The sequence below is a fragment of the Cherax quadricarinatus genome, chromosome 98 (genome assembly GCF_038502225.1).
Source record: "Cherax quadricarinatus isolate ZL_2023a chromosome 98, ASM3850222v1, whole genome shotgun sequence".
NCBI lineage: Eukaryota > Metazoa > Arthropoda > Malacostraca > Decapoda > Parastacidae > Cherax > Cherax quadricarinatus.
In genome coordinates, this window is record NC_091389.1 from 578106 (window position 1) to 604190 (window position 26085).

The 26085-nt window shown below is 42.0% G+C and overlaps 1 protein-coding gene across 1 annotated transcript in view; it reads right to left on the reverse strand.

Annotated features, from left to right (window-relative positions):
- Positions 1–16939, reverse strand: part of LOC128702508 (zinc finger protein 154-like) — a 47422-nt gene extending 30483 nt beyond the window's left edge. Inside the window, exon 1 of the mRNA XM_053796784.2 lies at positions 16813–16939. The gene's annotated coding sequence lies outside the window, so the exon portion shown is untranslated. The remainder of the gene's footprint in view (positions 1–16812) is intronic.
- Positions 16940–26085: the final 9146 nt, after the last annotated feature.

Genomic DNA, 26085 nt, shown 5'->3' on the forward strand with positions numbered 1-26085 from the left:
AAATTGAAATTGAAATGGCTACTTGTGCTAACCTCTATGCAGGCTTAGTGGAATTTGTAAGCTCACTTCGCAATGATGAAGCTTTTGAAATGTTTGAAGAGAAAGTTAAACTGCTGGTGAAAGACTACAGTTACCGGGCTGATCATCAGCGGTCAAGGAAGAGGAAACGCAATTTTTAAGAGCCAGACAATGAAATTGTGTTGCTACCAAGGCAGAAATGTAAGACAGCTACATACTTCATCATTCTGGATTCACTGATTACAGAATTGGTGAAAAGAAAAGAAATCTACCAGAATCTCAATGACAAGTTTGGATTTCTGTTCAAAATTACTACTATGCCAGATGCAGAATTGAGAGAAGCTGCATTAAAGTTGCAACAACACCTTTCAGCAGATGTTCAGGACACATTTGTTGAAGAAATAGTTCATTTTTCTGGGTATATGAATCAGATTAAAGCTCCACCTGAAAAATGTGCGCCCTCAGCTGCTTTGAAACATTTAAGAAATGCAGGTATCTCAGAAACCTTCCCTAATGTTGACATAGTGTATCGCCTTTACCTAACACTTCCAGCTACTAATTGTGAAGGAGAACGTTCATTTTCTGTTTTGAAAAGAGTGAAAAACCAGCTCCGTTCAACAATGAGCCAAGACAAATTGTGTAACCTAGCCTTGTTGACCATTGAGTCTGATCTAACAAGAAATATTGATTTTCAGAATACAGTGGACCCGCGACCAGTGATGGGATCGATTAACAATAAATCTGACTAGCGATTCATTTAAACGCAAAAATTTTGCCTCGACTAGCGCTTAAAAACCCGACCAGCGCTTTTCGTTCCGTACCATACGCGTCCACTTTGGCCTGAGCGCGCCTCACTTGTCCCTTTGGTGCCAGTGTTTACAAGCCAGCCAGCCACCGCAGTCGCTTCCAAACATACAACTGGAACATTTCATATTATCACAGCCTTTTTAGTGATTGCACCTGCAAAATAAATCACCATGGGCCCCAAGAAAGCTTCTAGTGCCAACCCTATAGCAAAAAGGGTGAGAATTACTATGGAGATGAAGAAAGAGATCATTGATAAATATGAAAGTGGAGTGCGTATCTCTGAGCTGGTCAGGTTGTATAATAAACCCCAATCAACCATCGCTACTATTGTGGGCAAGAAAACGGCAATCAAGGAAGCTGTTCTTGCCAAAGGTGCAACTATGTTTTCGAAACTGAGATCGCAAGTACTCGAAGATGTTGAGAGACTGTTATTGGTGTGGATAAACGAGAAACAGATAGCAGGAGACAGCATCTCTCAAGCGATCATATGTGAAAAGGCTAGGAAGTTGCATGACGATTTAATTAAAAAAATGCCAGCAACTAGTGATGTGAGTGAATTTAAGGCCAGCAAAGGTTGGTTTGAGAGATTTAAGAAGCATAGTGGCATTCATAGTGTGATAAGGCATGGTGAGGCTGCCAGTTCGGACCACAAAGCGGCTGAAAAATAAGTGCAGGACTTCAAGGAGTACATAGACAGTGAAGGACTGAAACCTGAACAAGTTTTTAATTGTGACGAAACAGGCCTGTTTTGGAAGAAAATGCCAAGCAGGACGTACATTACTCAGGAGGAAAAGGCACTCCCAGGACATAAGCCTATGAAAGACAGGCTTACTTTGTTGATGTGTGCCAATGCTAGTGGTGATTGCAAAGTGAAGCCTTTATTGGTGTATCACTCTGAAACCCCCAGAGTGTTCAGGAAAAACAATGTCCTCAAGGCTAATTTGTGTGTGCTGTGGAGGGCAAACAGTAAGGCATGGGTCACTAGGGACTTTTTCTATGACTGGTTACACCATGCATTTGCCCCCGATGTGAAAAATTACCTAATTGAAAAGAAATTAGACCTTAAGTGCCTCCTGGTATTAGACAATGCCCCTGGTCATCCTACAGATGTGGCAGAGCGACTTTCTAGGGACATGAGCTTCATTAAGGTGAAGTTTTTGCCTCCTAATACCACTCCTCTCCTGCAGCCCATGGACCAGCAGGTTATTTCCAACTTCAAGAAACTGTACACAAAAGCTATGTTTGAAAGGTGCTTTGTAGTGACCTCAGAAACTCAACTGACACTAAGAGAGTTTTGGAAAGATCATTTTACCATCCTCAATTGTGTAAACATTATAGGTAAGGCTTGGGAGGAAGTGAATAAGAGGACATTGAACTCTGCTTGGAAAAAACTGTGGCCAGAATGTGTAGACAAAAGGGATTTTGAAGGGTTTGAGGCTAACCCTGAGAATCCTATGCCAGTTGAGGAATCCATTGTGGCATTGGGGAAGTCCTTGGGGTTGGAGGTTAGTGGGGAGGATGTGGAAGAGTTGGTGGTGGAGGACAGTGAAGAACTAACCACTGATGAGCTGCTAGATCATCTTGAACAGCAAGAGAGCAGACCAGAGGAAACTGCTTCGGAGGAGGGGAGAGAGAAATTGAAGAAGTTGCCTACTTCTAAGATTAAGGAAATCTGTGCAATGTGGCTTAAAGTGCAAAGCTTTATGGATGATAATCACCCTGACACAGCTACTGCAAGCTGTGTTGGCAACCAGTACACTGACAATGTTGTGAACCACTTTAGGAAAGTCATAAAGGAACGAGAGGTACAGGCCTCTATAGACAGATATGTTGTGCGACAGAAGTCCAGTGACTCTCAAGCTGGTCCTAGTGGCATTGAAAGAACAAGGGAAGTAACCCCAGAAAAAGACTTGCTGCCTCAAGTGCTAATGGAAGGGGATTCCCCTTCTAAACAGTAAGAAGATAATGTTCTCCCCTCCTCCCATCCCATCAATCATCACCAGATCTTCAATATAGGTAAGTGTCATGTAACTGTGCATGTAATCTTCAGTTTGTGTGTATTAAAATTAATATTTCATGTGGTAAAAATTTTTTTTTTTTCAATACTTTTGGATGTCTTGCACGGATTAATTTGATTTCAATTATTTCTTATGGGGAAAATTAACTTGACTAACGATTATTTTGACTAACGATGAGCTCTCAGGAACGGATTAATATCGCTGGTTGAGGGTCCACTGTATAATTGATGATTTTGCCAATATGAAATCCAGAAAAAAGTTTATTTAAGAAGTGCCTGTGAATATAAACAATTCTTTACTTTCTTGAGTTTATATGATTTGATAGTCTTATGCATGATGCAATGATAACAATAATGGTCAGTGATTTATAAAGGGAATAATAGTGCTGTAGTGGTTATGCTGAATATAATAGGTACATGATGTCACTACTTTAATAGCCTAATCTAGTAATACTATGCTGTCTTGAGTTTATTCTCTTTAAAATGCATGATTTAACAAGATAGTTATAATGGCTGTTGGTAAATGGTTTTGGTTGTCTTGATGTACTTTCCCTATTAAATTTAATTTAAATAGCCAGAATGTATTTAATTAGACCTTAAACAGGCTCACACCGACCCCCCCCCCTAAGCTGGAAGGGGTCGCTTCGCTTACCCGTAACTCAAAGGGGCCCCGCCAATCTGAATAGCCTAGGGCCCGGAGACTTCTTAATCCGGCCCTGACAAAGCACCTATACGAAAAACAGTACAGAATGGGCCACATAACCAGAGACCAAACAAAACGTTACTCATCAATCCTAACCAGCCTAATAAGAAGGGCTAAAAAATTGTATTATGAGAACAGATTACCCAATTTCCAAGGTGACATAAAAAAGACCTGGAAAACCCTATCAGAAATACTAGGAACAAAAAAGATAACACGAAACAGCGAAACTGAATTAACAAAACCAGATGAACCCCAATTCCCACCTAATGAAACAGCAAACAGACTCAATGATTTCTTCTCCACTATAGGGAAAAACCTTGCCAATAAAATCCCAAACTCAGATACCCCACCCAAGAAGTAGTAAGTACCTGAACACCTCACGGTACACATCTACTGGCCTTAGCAGCAGTAAGTACCTGAACACCTCACGGTACACATCTACTGGCTTTAGAAGCAATAAGTACCTGAACACCTCACGGTACACATCTACTGGCTTTAGAAGCAGTAAATACCTGAACACCTCATGGTACGCATCTAAGTAGTAGTAACTACCAGAACACCTTACGGTAGACATCTACTGGCAGTAGAGTATTCGTCTGACCGCCTTATTATATATATCTACTGGCGTTAGAGGAAGCGCTCACTGCAGCTCACTGAGTCTGATGGCCTCAGTTACTTGACGGCCACACTCAGTGAGCTCTCAGTATGGTGTTCTGCAAACAGTATTGTCAACTGGTCTTGAAGGCAGTAGATGGTACTCACCAGACCATCTTACGATGTACTTCTACCGGCCTTGGAGAGTATTTACAGGACAGGTGATGTCTGCGGACTCACTGCCTACGCTGGTCAACTGTGGGCCGGAGTCATTGGATGCTGTTTTACTGGGACACTAAGTGAAGAAAAGGTTGGAGTGTGACACTGATCTGGGTTAGGACCGTGACACTTAAGCAAGTACAATGGAGTGTAACACTGAGATATGCTATAGGGCCGTAGTGGAACACTGAGAAGAAAAGGGTGTCTTGTGACACTGAAGAAGGTATGGTTGTAGTGTACATTGAATAGTGTCAAGTGACTGGCCTCGAGAAAGACGCTGTGTGTGTGTCGCAGGGTGTCAGGGGTGACACAGTAGTGTATGATGCAGAGAAAAGGGTGTCATGTGACACAGAGAGCAGGAGCGTCATTACGCAGAGAAAAGGGTGTCAAGGAACACAGCTGAGATGGAGCATCATTATGACACAGGGAGCGTCACAACTCGGATAAGTGTCGTGTGAGACACAGAGCGTCATTTAGGTGTCGTGAGACACGGAGTTGACTGTAATTTATTATTGTAAATGTTATTTATAATTTAATATTTTAGCAGAGATATATATAGTGACACAGTAGAGTCTTAAGAAGTTGTACCCTGTGTAGGGTCAGGAATTGTTTATTATTTTAGATGCTAATTATAATTTATTACTGTAACATGTATATATTACCAGATGTTTATTAGTTCAAATATCTCTAGACCAAAGATTGTGTTTTTTTATATAATATTAAAGATTAATTTATTTTAATGTGTATTTATGTATCCCGAACTCTTTATTACAAAATGAGTAAACCATCATCTAAAAAATTACTTTTTTTTTTTGTAATAGTCACCCTGATCCATAAAGGAGACCAAACAGACTTGAATAACTATAGGCCAATATCCAACTTACACCCTCTCTCTAAAATCTTTGAAAAATTAATCCATAAGCGTATCTATTCCTGCCTCATCTCCCACAACATACTCAACGCCTGTCAATTTAAGTTCAGGCCTATTAAAAATACTAATGATGCTATTATCCACATGCTAGAACATATTTACACTGCAATAGAGAAAAAAGAAGTCCCACTGGGGATCTTCATTGACTTACGTAAAGCTTTCGATACAGTTGACCATGACTTGCTCCACGTAAAATTGTCGCACTATGGTATAAGAGGGCACTCCCTCAACTACCTAAAGTCATACCTCAGCAACAGAAGCCAATGTGTACACAAATGGGGCAAACTCTTCTGCACAGCCAATTACAGTTGGTGTCCCACAGGGAAGTGTCCTAGGCCCTCTACTCTTTCTCATATACATAAATGACCTACCAAATGCATCGCAACTACTCAAACCCACACTATTTGCAGATGACACTACATACGTCTACTCTCACCCGAGCCCAGTCATGCTAGCCAATACTGTAAATACCGAATTACAGAAAATATCTACCTGGATGAGGACTAACAAACTTACTCTAAATATTGACAAAACCTACTACATTCAGTTTGGTAACAGAGCTGCAGATGTGTCTCTTAACATAATAAATGGATCACCTATCACAAAACTCAGAGGGAAAATTCCTAGGAATCCACCTTGATAATAGACTCAAATTTCAAACACATATACAACAAATTTCCAAAAAAATTTCCAAGACCATAGGCATACTATCGAAGATATGGTACTATGTTCCACAGTCAGCCCTCCTGGCCCTATATCACTCTCTTATTTACCCCTATCTCACCTAAGGAATTTGTGCATGGGGCTCAACAACAACTAACCATCTCAGACCACTAATCACCCAACAAAAGGCTGCAGTCAGAATGATAACAAATTCTCACTACAGACAGCACACTCCACCAATATTCAAAACTCTAAACCTACTCACAATACAAAATATCCATACTTATTACTGCACCTATTACATACATAGAACACTTAACTCTGATATTAACCCTCCCCTCAAACATCTCCTTACCAACCTCAACAGAACACATGACCATAACACAAGACACAGATCACTCTTTGATGTTCCTCGTGTCCATCTCACGCTATGCAGAAATTTAATGCACATAAAAGGCCCTAAAATCTGGAATTCATTACCTGTGAATATAAAGAAACACTGTTTATAAATTCAAGTCTCTTCTCAAAAATCACTTACTCACCCACAACTAAATAAACACTGAATAATTGTATCTCATAAATTGTATCTCATACATGTATCTCATTATTGTATCTCATAAATGTCAACCTGTGACCCAATCAAACTTTGTTACTATTTAACTTCATTACCTAACAGAATACTCCATTCTACTGATAACACAGTAAATGACCATATGACCTGTCTTTGTAATACTCATTTGTACCAAATTGTTATCTGTTTACAATAATTTTTGTACCACTGAATATATCATTGCTTAGTTAATCTTAAGTTAATGTTAACCTGTCCATAATGCTCTGCATACAAGGGACTTTGGCATGTTGCACTTAAAAAATTGTATTCCTTGTACTTCTCTGTATCATGTTCAAATAAATAAATAAATAAATCATAATAAATATTTTTTTATACTGCTTGTCTATGTAAACAAGTTTTGTAAACAATATTATACCAGTATTTTTGCTATAATTGTGCTACATTCAACCAATGTATATATGTATGAGCATTGCACCATACTTTGCTCTCACAGGCCACAATGTATATATGTATGAGCATTGCACCATACTTTGCTCTCACAGGCCACAATGTATATATGTATGAGCATTGCACCATACTTTGCTCTCACAGGCCACAAAAGTTATGTGAAAAAATAAAATAGTAAAAAAAACAAGAAACCTTCGAATGCAAGTAAACCAAAGTTTACCGGGTGAGCGGCATTCGCCGCTGTTGCCATATGTGGCACATTTTCTGCCAACTTTATGCCTCTATATCTCAGTAAATACTAATGCAAAAAATTTTTGGGGGGGATTAAAACAATCAGAAAAATAATCTTAACACATCCATAAGAATTTTTTTTTTTTTTCAAATATTTTTTGACACCAGGAGACACTTCATGATTCGGGATTTTGACAGTGAAAGGGTTAAGAAGCATAGTGGCATACAGTGTTGTAAGGCATGCTGAGGCCGCCAGTTTAGACAAATGGGCGGCTGAGAAGTTTGTACAGGAGTTTAAGGGGTACATAGATACTGAAAAATTCAAACCCCAACAAGTGTTCATTTGTGACTAAACATGCCAGTTTTGGATGAAAATGCCACAGAGGACCTACATCACACAGGAGGAAAAGGCACTGCCAGGACACAAGCCTATGAAAGACAGGCTAACTTTTTTGTTCTGTGCTAACATTAGTGGTGATTTTAAAGTGAAGCCTTTACTTGTGCATCACTCTGAAAATCCCAGAGTGTTTAAGAAAAACAATGTCATTAAGAACAAGTTATGTGTCTTGTAGAAAGCAAATAATAAGGCATGGGTCACAAGGCAAATTTTCAATGAGTGAGTCCATAAAGTGTTTGGCCCCAGTGTGAGAAAATACCTCCAAGACAATAATTTGCCAATCAAGTGCCTCCTGTTAATGGACAATGTTCCTGTTCATCCTCCAAACTTGGTAGACCTACTGTCGAGGGACTATAGTTTCATCACAGTGACGCATTTGCCTCCTAACACCACTCATCTCCTCCAGCCCATGGACCAGCAAGTCATTTCTAACTTCAAAAAACTCTACACAAAAGCAGTGTTTGAAAAGTGCCTTAATGTGACCACAGACACTAAGTTGATCCTAAGAGAGTTCTGGAGGAATCACTTCAATATCTACAGCTCCATAAGGTAAGGCTTGGGAGGGAGTGACTTCCAGGACTTTGAACTCTGCCTGGAGACAATTGTGGCCAGATTGTGTCCAAAAGAGGGATTTTGAAGGGTTTGAGTCTGACCCTGACCCAGCTGACTGTCTGAAGAATTGAGACACTTATGCAACACATGGGAATCTTTATTGAAGAAACGTTTCACCACACAGTGGCTTCATCAGTCCAATACAAAGTAGAAGTGGGTAAGGAGAGTAGAAGTTTGAGGTAATCAGTCCCTCAACCTGGAATCGATGTGTTCAGTCCATCACTCTTGTAGGAAGTGCAGCATAGGGCCAGAGAGGTGGCCTATGTACTGCGGTGAGAAGAGTTGAAGCAGGAGGAGGCGGGATCACAATGGGACCTGCCACTAGTGTAAGTAGGTTGTCGTCCAAAGGTTGGGCAAGCGTTGAAGTCTTTGTACCAAGATCCCATGATGTTGCAGTGTCTGACAGATGTGATGAATGGTTTTGAAAACCGACAAGTTGAAGAATTGAGACACTTGTCGGTTTTCAAAATCATTCATCACATCTGTCAGACACTGCAACATCATGGGATCTTGGTACAAAGACTTCAACGCTTGCCCAACCTTAGGACGACAACCTACTTACACTAGTGGCAGGTCCCACTGTGATCCCGCCTCCTCCTGCTTCAACACATCTCACCGCAGTATATAAGCCACCTCTCTGGCCTTATGCTGCACTTCCTACAAGAGTGATGGACTGAACACATCGATTCCAGGTTGAGGGACTGATTATCTCAAACTTCTACTCTCCTTACCCACTTCTACTTTGTGTTGGACTGATGAAGCCACTGTGTGGCGAAACGTTTCTTCAATAAAGATTCCCATGTGTTGCATAAGTGTCTCAATTCTTCAACTTGTCGGTTTTCAAAACCATTCATCACAGCTGACTGTCTGCCTGTTGTGGCATTGGGGAACACCCAGGGGCTGGAGGTGAGTGGAGAGGATGTGGAAGAGTTGGTGGACGACCACAGGGAAGAGCTAACCACTGAAGAGCTGGAAGAGCTTCATCTGGAACAGTATCAGACCACAGCTAAGGAACTTGCTTTGGAAGAGGAGGAAGAGGGAGTGTATGAGATGCCTTCTTCCAAGATTAAGCAGATTTGTGCCAAGTGGAATGATGTTCAAATGTTTGTGCAGAAGTACCACTCTGAGGAAGCTGAAACAAGCCATCTTTGCAACAAGTTCAGTGACAGAAACATGTCCCATTTTAGGGAAATATTAAGGAGGCACCAGAAACAGAGGACTGGACAGTTATTTTGTGAGACACGGGTCCAGTGACTCAAGCTGGTCCTAGTGGCATTAAAAGACAGAGAAGGGAAGCAACCCCAGAGACGGCTTTAATACCTAAAGTCCTTATAGAGGGGGATTTCCCTCTCTCCTCCTCCCTATCTTCCAAATGCCATCACAAATCTTCATGAAAGATAAGCAAAAATGTTATTTCATATGTTTATTTAAATGTATTAGTAATTGTACTATGTACATATGTTTGTACTATGTATATATGTTTTGTGTATATAAAACAATAATGTATTCTCTATAAAATGTATTTTTTGTGAATATTTTTGGGTTTCTGGCATGGATTAATTATATTTCCATTATTTCTCATGGGAAATATTGGTTCAACTTTCGAACATTTCGACTTCAGAACTAGCTCCTGGAACGGATTAAGTTCTAAACTCGAGGATCCACTGTACTTAACTGACATTGCGACACTTGCAATATACAGTATAACAAAGTTATACAATATACTATATAACTTTGTTTTTTTAACAATTTTGCTTATTTAAGGTTACGTACAAGGAATACTTATAATATTACAATTGGGAATTATTCACATTCATTGAATTTACTGGTTTATCCAGTAAAGTGCACAGGTAGGTCAGGATGAATTACAACAACTGGATATACTGAATGTTGAAGACACAGTAACAACTGGATATACTGAATGTTGAAGACACAGTAACAACTGGATATACTGAATGTTGAAGACACAGTAACAACTGGATATACTGAATGTTGAAGACACAGTAACAACTGGATATACTGAATGTTGAAGACACAGTAACAACTGGATATAATGAATGTTGAAGACAGAGTAACAACTGGATATACTGAATGTTGAAGACAGAGTAACAACTGGATATACCTGGAGTTTACCTGGAGAGAGTTTCGGGGGTCAACGCCCCCGCGGCCCGGTCTGTGACCAGGCCTCCTGGTGGATCAGCGCCTGATCAACCAGGCTGTTGCTGCTGGCTGCACGCAAACCAACGTACGAGCCACAGCCTGGCTGATCAGGAACTGACTTTAGGTGCTTGTCCAGTGCCAGCTTGAAGACTGCCAGGGGTCTGTTGGTAATCCCCCTTATGTGTGCTGGGAGGCAGTTGAACAGTCTCGGGCCCCTGACACTTATTGTATGGTCTCTTAACGTGCTAGTGACACCCCTGCTTTTCATTGGGGGGATGGTGCATCGTCTGCCAAGTCTTTTGCTTTCGTAGTGAGTGATTTTCGTGTGCAAGTTCGGTACTAGTCCCTCTAGGATTTTCCAGGTGTATATAATCATGTATCTCTCCCTCCTGCGTTCCAGGGAATACAGGTTTAGAAACCTCAAGCGCTCCCAGTAATTGAGGTGTTTTATCTCCGTTATGCGCGCCGTGAAAGTTCTCTGTACATTTTCTAGGTCGGCAATTTCACCTGCCTTGAAAGGTGCTGTTAGAGTGCAGCAATATTCCAGCCTAGATAGAACAAATGACCTGAAGAGTGTCATCATCGGCTTGGCCTCCTTAGTTTTGAAGGTTCTCATTATCCATCCTGTCATTTTTCTAGCAGATGCGATTGATACAATGTTATGGTCCTTGAAGGTGAGATCCTCCGACATAATCACTCCCAGGTCTTTGACGTTGGTGTTTCGCTCTATTTTGTGGCCAGAATTTGTTTTGTACTCTGATGAAGATTTAATTTCCTCATGTTTACCATATCTGAGTAATTGAAATTTCTCATCGTTGAACTTCATATTGTTTTCTGCAGCCCACTGAAAGATTTGGTTGATGTCCGCCTGGAGCCTTGCAGTGTCTGCAATGGAAGACACTGTCATGCAGATTCGGGTGTCATCTGCAAAGGAAGACACGGTGCTGTGGCTGACATCCCTGTCTATGTCGGATATGAGGATGAGGAACAAGATGGGAGCTAGTACTGTGCCTTGTGGAACAGAGCTTTTCACCGTAGCTGCCTCGGACTTTACTCTGTTGACGACTACTCTCTGTGTTCTGTTAGTGAGGAAATTATAGATCCATCGACCGACTTTTCCTGTTATTCCTTTAGCGCGCATTTTGTGCGCTATTACGCCATGGTCACACTTGTCGAAGGCTTTTGCAAAGTCTGTATATACTACATCTGCATTCTTTTTGTCTTCTAGTGCATTTAGGACCTTGTCGTAGTGATCCAGTAGTTGAGACAGACAGGAGCGACCTGTTCTAAACCCATGTTGCCCTGGGTTGTGTAACTGATGGGTTTCTAGATGGGTGGTGATCTTGCTTCTTAGGACCCTTTCAAAGATTTTTATGATATGGGATGTTAGTGCTATTGGTCTGTAGTTCTTTGCTGTTGCTTTACTGCCCCCTTTGTGGAGTGGGGCTATGTCTGTTGTTTTTAGTAACTGAGGGACGACCCCCGTGTCCATGCTCCCTCTCCATAGGATGGAAAAGGCTCGTGATAGGGGCTTCTTGCAGTTCTTGATGAACACAGAGTTCCATGAGTCTGGCCCTGGGGCAGAGTGCATGGGCATGTCATTTATCGCCTGTTCGAAGTCATTTGGCGTCAGGATAACATCGGATAGGCTTGTGTTAATCAAATTTTGTGGCTCTCTCATAAAAAATTCATTTTGATCTTCGACTCTCAGTCTGGTTAGCGGCTTGCTAAAAACTGAGTCATATTGGGACTTGAGTAGCTCACTCATTTCCTTGCTGTCATCTGTGTAGGACCCATCTTGTTTAAGTAGGGGCCCAATACTGGACGTTGTTCTCGATTTTGATTTGGCATAGGAGAAGAAATACTTTGGGTTTCTTTCGATTTCATTTATGGCTTTTAGTTCTTCCCGCGATTCCTGACTCCTAAAGGATTCTTTTAGCTTAAGTTCGATGCTTGCTATTTCTCTGACCAGTGTCTCCCTGCGCATTTCAGATATATTGACCTCTTTTAGCCGCTCTGTTATTCTTTTCCGTCACAGTAACAACTGGATATACTGAATGTTGAAGACAGAGTAACAACTGGATATACTGAATGTTGAAGACACAGTAACAACTGGATATACTTAATGTTGAAGACACAGTAACAACTGGATATACTGAATGTTGAAGACAGAGTAAAACAACTCAAGTTAAATCACATTTATCAAATTGGTAACAAACAGTGTGGATAATATGTTGTTGGTAAATATATCAAGGCTGGAACCCCAACAATTATAATTATTATTATTATAATCAAAAAGAAGCGCTAAGCCAAACAATTATAATACTGGAATAAGACAACACAACTCTGTAGTACACACAGTCAGTGACCAAACTTCACCTCTACACATTTTATTGTACAAAAATAAAGGAGTGGAAAAAACTACCTGCACATATTAACCCGTAAACGGTCCAATTAGATCTACGTTCACATGTGTACTGCTACAAAAGTAGATCTACGTTCACATGTGTACTGCTACAAAAGTAGATCTACGTTCACATGTGTACTGCTACAAAAGCAGATCTACGTTCACATGTGTATTGCTACAAAAGTAGATCTACGTTCACATGTGTACTGCTACAAAAGTAGATCTACGTTCACATGTGTACTGCTACAAAAGCAGATCTACGTTCACATGTGTACTGCTACAAAAGTAGATCTACGTTCACATGTGTACTGCTACAAAAGTAGATCTACGTTCACATGTGTACTGCTACAAAAGTAGATCTACGTTCACATGTGTACTGCTACAAAAGCAGATCTACGTTCACATGTGTATTGCTACAAAAGTAGATCTACGTTCACATGTGTACTGCTACAAAAGTAGATCTACGTTCACATGTGTACTGCTACAAAAGCAGATCTACGTTCACATGTGTACTGCTACAAAAGCAGATCTACGTTCACATGTGTACTGCTACAAAAGTAGATCTACGTTCACATGTGTACTGCTACAAAAGTAGATCTACGTTCACATGTGTACTGCTACAAAAGCAGATCTACGTTCACATGTGTACTGCTACAAAAGTAGATCTACGTTCACATGTGTACTGCTACAAAAGTAGATCTACGTTCACATGTGTACTGCTACAAAAGCAGATCTACGTTCACATGTGTACTGCTACAAAAGCAGATCTACGCTCACATGTGTACTGCTACAAAAGTAGATCTACGTTCACATGTGTACTGCTACAAAAGTAGATCTACGTTCACATGTGTACTGCTACAAAAGCAGATCTACGTTCACATGTGTACTGCTACAAAAGTAGATCTACGTTCACATGTGTACTGCTACAAAAGTAGATCTACGTTCACATGTGTACTGCTACAAAAGTAGATCTACGTTCACATGTGTACTGCTACAAAAGCAGATCTACATTCACATGTGTACTGCTACAAAAGCAGATCTACGTTCACATGTGTACTTCTACAAAAGCAGATCTACGTTCACATGTGTACTGCTACAAAAGTAGATCTACGTTCACATGTGTACTGCTACAAAAGCAGATCTACATTCACATGTGTACTGCTACAAAAGCAGATCTACGTTCACATGTGTACTGCTACAAAAGCAGATCTATGTTCACATGTGTACTGCTACAAAAGTAGATCTACGTTTTTTTTACATTTTTCAAATATAACAAAAAAAAAAAGTAGATCAAAGTTTTTTTACACATTTTCAAATGTTGAAAAAACGTATATATACGTTTGGACCGTTTACGGGTTAAAGACAGCTTATATTATTCCTGGTATATCACCTTTATTGTTTAAATAATCAAGTATTACAAGGAATGATGGTTTGCATTCGGCCAGCAGTAACAGTGTGGTTGATCAGGCTCTGATCTGCCACCAGGACTGGTCACAGACCGGGCTGGGGGGCGCTGACCCCCTAAACCCTCTGCAGGTATATTCCACAGGTAAATAAGTCACTGTGACTATTGTGTGTTATCTTAGATAATCAACACATCTGCTGCTGTGTATCCCCTCAGGGAAGGTTCCTTGATGTTGAGGGGCTCTTGATTTAGGGTCTCTCAGGGATGGTTCCTTGATGTTGGTGAGGGGCTCTTGATTTAGGGCCCCTCAGGGAAGGTTCCTTGATGTTGGTGAGGGGGCTCTTGATTTAGGGCCCCTCAGGGAAGGTTCCTTGATGTTGGTGAGGGGCTCTTGATTTAGGGTCTCTCAGGGATGGTTCCTTGATGTTGGTGAGGGGCTCTTGATTTAGGGCCCCTCAGGGAAGGTTCCTTGATGTTGGTGAGGGGGCTCTTGATTTAGGGCCCCTCAGGGAAGGTTCCTTGATGTTGGTGAGGGGCTCTTGATTTAGGGTCTCTCAGGGATGGTGCCTTGATGTTGGTGAGGGGCTCTTGATTTAGGGCCCCTCATGGAAGGTTCCTTGATGTTGGTGAGGGGGCTCTTGATTTAGGGCCCCTCAGGGAAGGTTCCTTGATGTTGGTGAGGGGCTCTTGATTTAGGGCCCCTCAGGGAAGGTTCCTTGATGTTGGTGAGGGGGCTCTTAATTTAGGGCCCCTCAGGGAAGGTTCCTTGATGTTGTTGAGGGGCTCTTGATTTAGGGCCCCTCAGGGAAGGTTCCTTGATGTTGGTGAGGGGGCTCTTGATTTAGGGCCCCTCAGGGAAGGTTCCTTGATGTTGGTGAGGGGCTCTTGATTTAGGGCCCCTCAGGGAAGGTTCCTTGATGTTGGTGAGGGGCTCTTGATTTAGGACCCCTCAGGGAAGGTTCCTTGATGTTGGTGAGGGGGCTCTTGATTTAGGTAATTAGATCTGTGCTCCAGTTCCCCGAATTAATCCTGAATGCCTTCCACATCCCCCCCCAGGCGCTGTATAATCCTCCGGGTTTAGCGCTTCCCCCTTGATTATAATAATGCTGCTGTGTATGATAACTTAAGCAACTGTATTTATGTCCACCTGAATAAACTTAGTAATAAAATATAAATTATTATTATTATAAACAAGGGGGAAGCGCTAAACCCGGAGGATTATACAGCGCCTGGGGGGGGCGATGTGGAAGGCATTCAGGCTTAATTCGGGGAACTGGAGCACAGATCCAATTCCCTAAATCAAGAGCCCCTCACCAACATCAAGGAACCTTCCCTGAGGGGCCCTGAATCAAGAGCCCCCTCACCAACATCAAGGAACCTTCCCTGAGGGGCCCTAAATCAAGAGCCCCTCACCAACATCAATAAACCTTCCCTGAGGGGCCCTAAATCAAGAGCCCCTCACCAACATCAAGGAACCTTCCCTGAGGGGCCCTGAATCAAGAGCCCCCTCACCAACATCAAGGAACCTTCCCTGAGGGGCCCTAAATCAAGAGCCCCTCACCAACATCAAGGAACCTTCCCTGAGGGGCCCTAAATCAAGAGCCCCTCACCAACATCAAGGAACCTTCCCTGAGGGGCCCTGAATCAAGAGCCCCCTCACCAACATCAAGGAACCTTCCCTGAGGGGCCCTAAATCAAGAGCCCCTCACCAACATCAAGGAACCTTCCCTGAGGGGCCCTAAATCAAGAGCCCCTCACCAACATCAAGGAACCTTCCCTGAGGGGCCCTGAATCAAGAGCCCCCTCACCAACATCAAGGAACCTTCCCTGAGGGGCCCTAAATCAAGAGCACCTCACCAACATCAAGGAACCTTCCCTGAGGGGCCCTAAATCAAGAGCACCTCACCAACATCAAGGAACCTTCCCTGAGGGGCCCTAAATCAAGAGCCCCCTCACCAACATCAAGGAACCTTCCCTGAGGGGCCCTAAATCAAGAGCACCTCACCAACATCAAGGAACCTTCCCTGAGGGGCCCTAAATCAAGAGCCCCCTCACCAACATCAAGGAACCTTCCCTGAGGGGCCCTGAATCAAGAGCCCCTCACCAACATCAAGGAACCTTCCCTGAGGGGCCCTAAATCAAGAGCCCCCTCACCAACATCAAGAAACCTTCCATGAGGGGCCCTAAATCAAGAGCCCCCTCACCAACATCAAGGAACCTTCCCTGAGGGGCCCTAAATCAAGAGCCCCCTCACCAACATCAAGAAACCTTCCATGAGGGGCCCTAAATCAAGAGCCCCCTCACCAACATCAAGGAACCTTCCTTGAGGGGAATAAAATATAAAGAAATGTTGAGATAGAGGAGAGAAATATTACTTTGCTTCCTTGTTTGTTCTTTATCACATTAATAAACATTAATATACATTAATATACATTAATATACATTAATATACATTAATATACATTAATATACATTAATATACATTAATAAACATTAATATACATTAATATACATTAATATACATTAATATACATTAATATACATTAATATACATTAATAAACATTAATATACATTAATATACATTAATATACATTAATATACATTAATATACATTAATATACCTACTTACCTCATTAATCTTCTAGTTACTCCAACATGATATTATGTCACCACAATTGACAAAAATTTACAATAATTCTCCTCTGATGATTTTGTTTGTTTGGTTTATAAGGGCGAGTGACAGCATCAGCTGGGTCCGGTAACTCGCTGACAGCATCAGCTGGGGTCCGGTAACTCGCTGACAGCATCAGCTGGGTCCGGTAACTCGCTGACAGCATCAGCTGGGGTCCGGTAACTCGCTGACAGCATCAGCTGGGTCCGGTAACTCGCTGACAGCATCAGCTGGGTCCGGTAACTCGCTGACAGCATCAGCTGGGTCCGGTAACTCGCTGACAGCATCAGCTGGGTCCGGTAACTCGCTGACAGCATCAGCTGTGTCCGGTAACTCGCTGACAGCATCAGCTGTGTCCGGTAACTCGCTGACAGCATCAGCTGTGTCCAAGAAGAAATTTCTCACCTAGCTGGTAGTAACAAGTTATCACAAGTTATATACACTGATGGATCTAAACAGGAGTCTTCTGGCAGGGCTGCATCTGCTCTTGTTGCCACCTCCCTAGTTAAGAACGATAATAAATTTGTTGAGTTAGGCATAAGAATTAACAACTGGGCGTCTACACTGCAAACTGAATTGTTTGCAATCCTAATGGCGCTAAAGCTAACCTATGACACTGAGCTTGACTCTATCATCATTACTGATTCTATGTCATCACTGAAGGCTCTTGACTCATATAATGACTCCAACAACATGCTCATTGGGGAAGCCAGGTATAGATACTCAAAAATTAGGGACAAAGGAATTAATGTACAATTGCTATGGATCCCATCACACATTGGATTACTCCTTCATGATAAAGTTGATATGTTAGCCAAGAAGAGTATCGAGAAGGAGAATGTAGAATATAACTTTGGTATAACTGTGTCTAGCATTAGGAATAATATTAGGAGAGAAGTAAATAATGAAAATGATTGTTATAGGAATGCAGTTAGAAGCCTGAGTAGATCTATAACCCACTATGATAACATGAACGTAGATAAGTATGTTTATGGAGCAACTTGCAATGTGAACAGACTGACTGATGTTGTAGTGGCCAGGCTTAGGCTTGGTTACAAGTACTTCTGGCAGTTTGGGAGACACACAGATGATGATCAAACTAAATGTAAATTATGTGACCACAGTCGATGGCCTCCACTCCAAACCAACAGATACAGATACTAATGCCGGAAAAAAAATCCCCCCCCAGTACCAACAATACCACCAGTCCGATAACATTCTTCTTTGCAAATATACAGGGTCTAAAGCCAGCAACAAACAACAAAATACCTTTCATCCGTGGACTGCTTGCAGAGGCAAAGGCAATGTTCGCGGCTTTCACTGAGACCCACATAAAGGATCACTTAGACAACGAAATATGGATCCCAGGTTACAACCTATACAGATGTGACAGAGTGAACAGGCAAAAGGGGGGGGTTGGCCTGTACATTGCAGAGTCACTTGTTTGCACAGAACTGCTAAATGCCTCAAATGATGTAGTGGAAGTTTTAGCAGTAAAGGTCGAGAACCAAAACCTAGTCATTGTGATAGTCTACAAGCCTCCGGATGCAACATCCCAGCAATTCCAGGAACAGCTGTTAAAAATTGACCACTGTCTGGAAAACCTTCCAGCTCCTGCACCCAACATCTTGCTCCTGGGGGATTTCAACTTAAGGCACCTAAAATGGAGGAATATAGCAAATAATATTGTTGCAGTAATAACACCAGGAGGCAGCTCTGATGAAAACTCACACTCACGCGAGCTTTTAAATCTCTGCACAAAATTCAATTTAAACCAGCAAATAATAGAGCCTACTAGACTGGAGAATACACTAGACCTCATCTTCACTAACAATGATGATCTGATAAGAAATATCACCATATCAAAAACAATATACTCAGATCACAACATAATTGAGGTTCAGTCATGTATGCGCGGAGCCCCAGACCGACATAATGAGATTAGTCACGAGGGAGCATTCACCAAATTCAACTTCAATAACAAAAACATAAAGTGGGACCAAGTAAACCAAGTCCTAACCGATATAAGCTGGGAAGATATACTAAGCAACACAGACCCCAACTTATGCCTAGAACAGATTAACTCGGTAGCACTCGATGTATGCACAAGGCTTATTCCTCTAAGAAAAAGGAGGAGTAGATGTAAAACAGAAAGAGACAGGCGCTCCCTTTACAGGCGACGGAAAAGAATAACAGAGCGGCTAAAAGAGGTCAATATATCTGAAATGCGTAGGGAGACACTGGTCAGAGAAATAGCAAGCATCGAACTTAAGCTAAAAGAATCCTTTAGGAGTCAGGAATCGCGGGAAGAACTAAAAGCCATAAATGAAATCGAAAGAAACCCAAAGTATTTCTTCTCCTATGCCAAATCAAAATCGAGAACAACGTCCAGTATTGGGCCCCTACTTAAACAAGATGGGTCCTACACAGATGACAACAAGGAAATGAGTGAGCTACTCAAGTCCCAATATGACTCAGTTTTTAGCAAGCCGCTAACCAGACTGAGAGTCGAAGATCAAAATGAATTTTTTATGAGAGAGCCACAAAATTTGATTAACACAAGCCTATCCGATGTTATCCTGACGCCAAATGACTTCGAACAGGCGATAAATGACATGCCCATGCACTCTGCCCCAGGGCCAGACTCATGGAACTCTGTGTTCATCAAGAACTGCAAGAAGCCCCTATCACGAGCCTTTTCCATCCTATGGAGAGGGAGCATGGACACGGGGGTCGTCCCACAGTTACTAAAAACAACAGACATAGCCCCACTCCACAAAGGGGGCAGTAAAGCAACAGCAAAGAACTACAGACCAATAGCACTAACATCCCATATCATAAAAATCTTTGAAAGGGTCCTAAGAAGCAAGATCACCACGCATCTAGAAACCCATCAGTTACACAACCCAGGGCAACATGGGTTTAGAACAGGTCGCTCCTGTCTGTCTCAACTATTGGACCACTACGACAAGGTCCTAAATGCACTAGAAGACAAAAAGAATGCAGATGTAATATATACAGACTTTGCAAAAGCCTTCGACAAGTGTGACCATGGCGTAATAGCGCACAAAATGCGTGCTAAAGGAATAACAGGAAAAGTCGGTCGATGGATCTATAATTTCCTCACTAACAGAACACAGAGAGTAGTCGTCAACAGAGTAAAGTCCGAGGCAGCTACGGTGAAAAGCTCTGTTCCACAAGGCACAGTACTCGCTCCCATCTTGTTCCTCATCCTTATATCCGACATAGACAAGGATGTCAGCCACAGCACCGTGTCTTCCTTTGCAGATGACACCCGAATCTGCATGACAGTGTCTTCCATTGCAGACACTGCAAAGCTCCAGGCAGACATCAACCAAATCTTTCAGTGGGCTGCAGAAAACAATATGAAGTTCAACGATGAGAAATTTCAATTACTCAGATATGGTAAACATGAGGAAATTAAATCTTCATCAGAGTACAAAACAAATTCTGGCCACAAAATAGAGCGAAACACCAACGTCAAAGACCTGGGAGTGATCATGTCGGAGGATCTCACCTTCAAGGACCATAACATTGTATCAATCGCATCTGCTAGAAAAATGACAGGATGGATAATGAGAACCTTCAAAACTAGGGAGGCCAAGCCCATGATGACACTCTTCAGGTCACTTGTTCTATCTAGGCTGGAATATTGCTGCACACTAACAGCACCTTTCAAGGCAGGTGAAATTGCCGACCTAGAAAATGTACAGAGAACTTTCACGGCGCGCATAACGGAGATAAAACACCTCAATTATTGGGAGCGCTTGAGGTTCCTAAACCTGTATTCCCTGGAACGCAGGAGGGAGAGATACATGATTATATACACCTGGAAAATCCTAGAGGGACTAGTACCGAACTTGCACACGAAAATCACCCACTACGAAAGCAAAAGACTTGGCAGACGATGCACCATCCCCCCAATGAAAAGCAGGGGTGTCACTAGCACGTTAAGAGACCATACAATAAGTGTCAGGGGCCCGAGACTGTTCAACTGCCTCCCAGCACACATAAGGGGGATTACCAACAGACCCCTGGCAGTCTTCAAGCTGGCACTGGACAAGCACCTAAAGTCAGTTCCGGATCAGCCGGGCTGTGGCTCGTATGTTGGTTTGCGTGCAGCCAGCAGCAACAGCCTGGTTGATCAGGCTCTGATCCACCAGGAGGCCTGGTCTCGGACCGGGCCGCGAGGGCGTTGACCCCCGGAACTCTCTCCAGGTAAACTCCAGGTATGGTCACTCTCTTGAACACTATGTGCTTAATTGTCCACTTATTGAGGAATACAGAGACAGACAGTATAATAACCTATGTGACATGTCAAGATATCTTATTAATGAAAATAAGATACCAGATATACTAAGCAAATTTCCTAAATTTGCTTGTAACAGATAAGTGAACTATAGATATGTAGATATAAATCCATATGTATTCCTGTTAACCCTTTGGGGCCTAGTTCCTAGGCCTTTTGTGTATCCATATGCTCTCGCGCTACAGTCCACAGGATGGATATGGGGTGCACAATAAACTAGCCACTTCGGTGGCAAAATCTAAATCTAATCTGTCCGGTAACTCGCTGACAGCATCAGCTGGGTCCGGTAACTCGCTGACAGCATCAGCTGGGTCCGGTAACTCGCTGACAGCATCAGCTGGGTCCGGTAACTCGCTGACAGCATCAGCTGGGTCCGGTAACTCGCTGACAGCATCAGCTGGGTCCGGTAACTCGCTGACAGCATCAGCTGGGTCCGGTAACTCGCTGCTACCTGGAAAATTCAATTCAGTTCAAATTCAAAGTTTATGTTATTTAGAATGGGGACTGTACATATGTTAAGGGGGGGGGGGAGTGTTTGCTGTGTTTCTGCACTGGCAATAATGATTATTGTAAAAGGAGGGTGGCAATAATGATGGCATAGCTGAGGTAGTCTTGCCGGTGTTGGATGTAATAATTCAGGATAAAGGGCATAAATCCAAAACCATGCGGCGTCACTCTCCTCAACCCTGGTACGGGCCATGTAATATATGGCAGACTACCGCCTAGTAATAATGACTAGAGGAAGTAGTGAATACGGTCACGGTGTCTTACTCATGAAAGGTCAACCCAGTACAAGTATTCTTCTATCGAGTATGATGTTGAACCAGTCTAATTTGTGGGAACTGGACAGCATAGGGATTAATATAAATGAGGAAAGTCCAAATGATTCCTTTACTCAGGAACAATACCTGAAGGATGTTAAATGTGAATCTGGACATTACTGGGTGCGACTTCCGTGGAAGTTGAACTGTCCAGAATTATCTAGAACATAAGAACATAAGAACGAAGGAACACTGCAGAAGGCCTACTGGCCCATGCGAGGCAGGTCCAAGTCTCCTACCGGCTTAAGCCAATGCACCCAACCTAGTCAGGTCAGGTCACATTGACTTAAGGGAGGAACACGGCAACCGACCTGGTAGCACAAGCTATCAGGTCTAACTCACAATTATCTACTAATTATTGGATGGCGTATGGACAGTTAAAGGGCCCAGCTCTGCGAACTGAGCAAGACACCAAAATTGTTGACTGCTTATAATGATATAATTAATAAACAGTTAAATAATAAATAGTTCCTACTTCAGGCGACGATAAATGCACACCTTAAGTGCACAGGTGGTCCACTGAGCGAAGTAATTGGGTAAATAATCTTATGTGGACAATTTCCGGGTGTGACGTCAACTGAAGAGGAAGTAATGAGGATATGTGAAGGGGTTAATGAAATAATGCAAGGTGCAAGGATGCCCCTGAGGGAATGGAACAGTAATTAGTCCATTTTGAGGGATCAATAAATATGGATAGCCCTGGAGTTGAATTGCCTATATGCAGTAATGTGCTGGGGCTGACTTGGGACACTGAGAGAGACTTGTTATTGTTAAAGTCTCATAATTCCAGTATACCCAATAAATTAACCCAGAGAGCATAGGCTTAGTGTCACACCTTACAATAAGAGGGAAATTGTTAATACCAGAAGCATGGAAGCTTGAGTGTGCTTTGGATGGAGCCCTACCTGAGGAGTTAACAGGTAGAAAGAATTAATGGTTTAGTTATTAGTTTAATATGTTTATTATGCACCCCATACCCATCCTGTGGGCGGTAGTCAAAAGATTACAGAGGTACATAATTGGTCCAGGGACTGGACTCCAAAGTTTTGATAGCTGAGCAAGTTACAGAGGCAATGAACTCACAATTTACAAAGGTAATGAACTCACAATTTACAAAGGTAATGAACTCACAATTTACAAAGGTAATGAACTCCAGGTAAGTCTGGTCACAATCATGACAAGTTACAAAGGTATTTACAGATTACAGAGGTACGTAATGGGTCCAGGGACTGGGCCCCCAAAGTTTTGATAGCTGAACTAGGTACAAAGGTAATGAGCTCACAAGTTACAAAGGTAATGAATTCTGTAGAATGGTTACTTACGTTTATACTTTGGCTACAATCATGAACAAATTATAGAGTAATGAGCAATTCACACTTCCACACCCGGTCACAACTGTAATGAGTTATTGGTGCAAATATTGATTGTTGAGTCACACACACCACACACACACACACACACACACACACACACACACACACACACACACACACACACACACACACTTTAGTTTAATATCTTTATGCACCCCATACCCATCCTGTGGGCGGTAGTCAAAAGATTACAAAGGTACATAATGGGTCCAGTGACTGGACCCCAAAGTTATGATAGCTGAACTAGTCACAAAGGTAATGAGTGATTATGTAAATACCAATGTTGGAGTTCCCAAGCCAGGTGGCCATGAAGATGGGAAAATTGTACTCCACATTATGTAAGTCATCTAACAACGACCTCCGCCTGGCCACAGTGTGGAAAATATTTTAATCTTCCAAAGCTATAGTGCCTAATAGGTGTTTAATGTGTTGATTTGGGTAAAAAATGTATTTGAAAATGGAATAGAACCAACAGGGTCCCTCTGCGCCTGCACAGATGTGGGGGGAAGAGGTCGAGTCGGGGCATGGAGAAGTGGGAGTTTTTTGAATGGATTTAAGAGGCTGGTAAAGCATGGGACCAGGATATTGGCGTTCACGGCGGCCTAAGGATTAATATAGGCCACATTTCATAATAGGAAGAGTCGTAACTGTTCCTGGTGAAGAGTGAGGGAACGTGATTTACGGGACCACCGTAATAAAGTGGTAAAAATGAGTGAATAATGGTAGGACCAGTGATGACTGGCGCGTCGCCATGGAGTGTGTCCCGGGGAAAAATACCCTTGGTTTAATCATCACTCATCGGTCTCAGATCTTAATGGAGTGGCCTCCAGTGTGTATAATAATTAGGAGACATTAAACCGTATGGTGGGCTAACAAGTAATCAGTGAAAATAACACCAAGTTAAGAGAATGTGTGAAATAAGTCGCCGTTCTCAGAGTGAGCATCTGTTTATCTCGTCTTCCTGTCTCGGGGATAGTGAAGTTTTTATGGAGTCACGACTTCTAATCCCAAGAAGCTCATTGCTATTAATCCCTTCCTTAAATCTCTTGTTAGAGCAACTGCTCAAGAAGAAATTTCTCACCTAGCCGGTAGTAATAAGTTATCACAAGTTATATACACTGATGGATCTAAACAGGAGTCTTCTGGCAGGGCTGCATCTGCTCTTGTTGCCACCTCCCTAGTTTTAAGAACGATAATAAATTTGTTGAGTTAGGCATAAGAATTAACAACTGGGCGTCTACACTGCAAACTGAATTGTTTGCAATCCTAATGGCGCTAAAGCTAACCTATGACACTGAGCTTGACTCTATCATCATTACTGATTCTATGTCATCATTGAAGGCTCTTGGCTCATATAATGACTCCAACAACATGCTCATTGGGGAAGCCAGGTATAGATACTCAAAAATTAGGGACAAAGGAATTAATGTACAATTGCTATGGATCCCATCACACATTGGATTACTCCTTCATGATAAAGTTGATATGTTAGCCAAGAAGAGTATCCAGAAGGAGAATGTAGAATATAACTTTGGTATAACTGTGTCTAGCATTAGGAATAATATTAGGAGAGAAGTAAATAATGAAAATGATTGTTATAGGAATGCAGTTAGAAGCCTGAGTAGATCTATAACCCACTATGATAACATGAACGTAGATAAGTATGTTTATGGAGCAACTTGCAATGTGAACAGACTGACTGATGTTGTAGTGGCCAGGCTTAGGCTTGGTTACAAGTACTTCTGGCAGTTTGGGAGACACGCAGATGATGATCAAACTAAATGTAAATTATGTGATCAGGCATATGGTCACTCTCTTGAACACTATGTGCTTAATTGTCCACTTATTGAGGAATACAGAGACAGACAGTATAATAACCTATGTGACATGTCAAGATATCTTATTAATGAAAATAAGATACCAGATATACTAAGCAAATTTCCTAAATTTGCTTGTAACTGATAAGTGAACTATAGATATGTAGATATAAATCCATATGTATTCCTGTTAACCCTTTGGGGCCTAGTTCCTAGGCCTTTTGTGTATCCACATGCTCTCGCGCTACCGTCCACAGGATGGATATGGGGTGCACAATAAACTAGCCACTTCGGTGGCAAAATCTAAATCTAATCTAAACCCGGACAAACAAACGGATACCTCGATGTCCTGTAGCAGGACATCGAAATGAGATGGTGAATATAGGAAGTAAGGAGCATTAATCACCCACAGTTAAGTAACCCTTCTAGTTATAGCAGACTGATACTGGCCAGTTAGGTATGCTGTAATTGGATAGGTTGGGAGTGATCCAGCTACATCAAGTGACCACCAGAGAATATCTGGTAAGTGGTGGGATTATGTACAAGTGTTTTTCCTTGATGGATATATCCATGTGTAACCTACTCCTCCTTCATTCAGTTAAACTAATATAATCTATACAGTCCACAATTAATTAGGAGCGCCGTACTTGTGGGTGCTACCCAATTTATACTGGTCTCGGATAGATATGGATAAGATTGTGAATGTCGAAGGAGCCACCTGCAGTGACCAGAGGTGGTTAAGTTTTCTCACATGTCTACACGGGTGACTACGGTAAACAATATGGTTGTTGTCTCCCAATGAGATTACTCGTATGCATGTAATGTTGAGGTATGTACAAGTAACATCCCTAGAAAATTTTCAATAGAAATCTTATCTTAATCACTGGTCA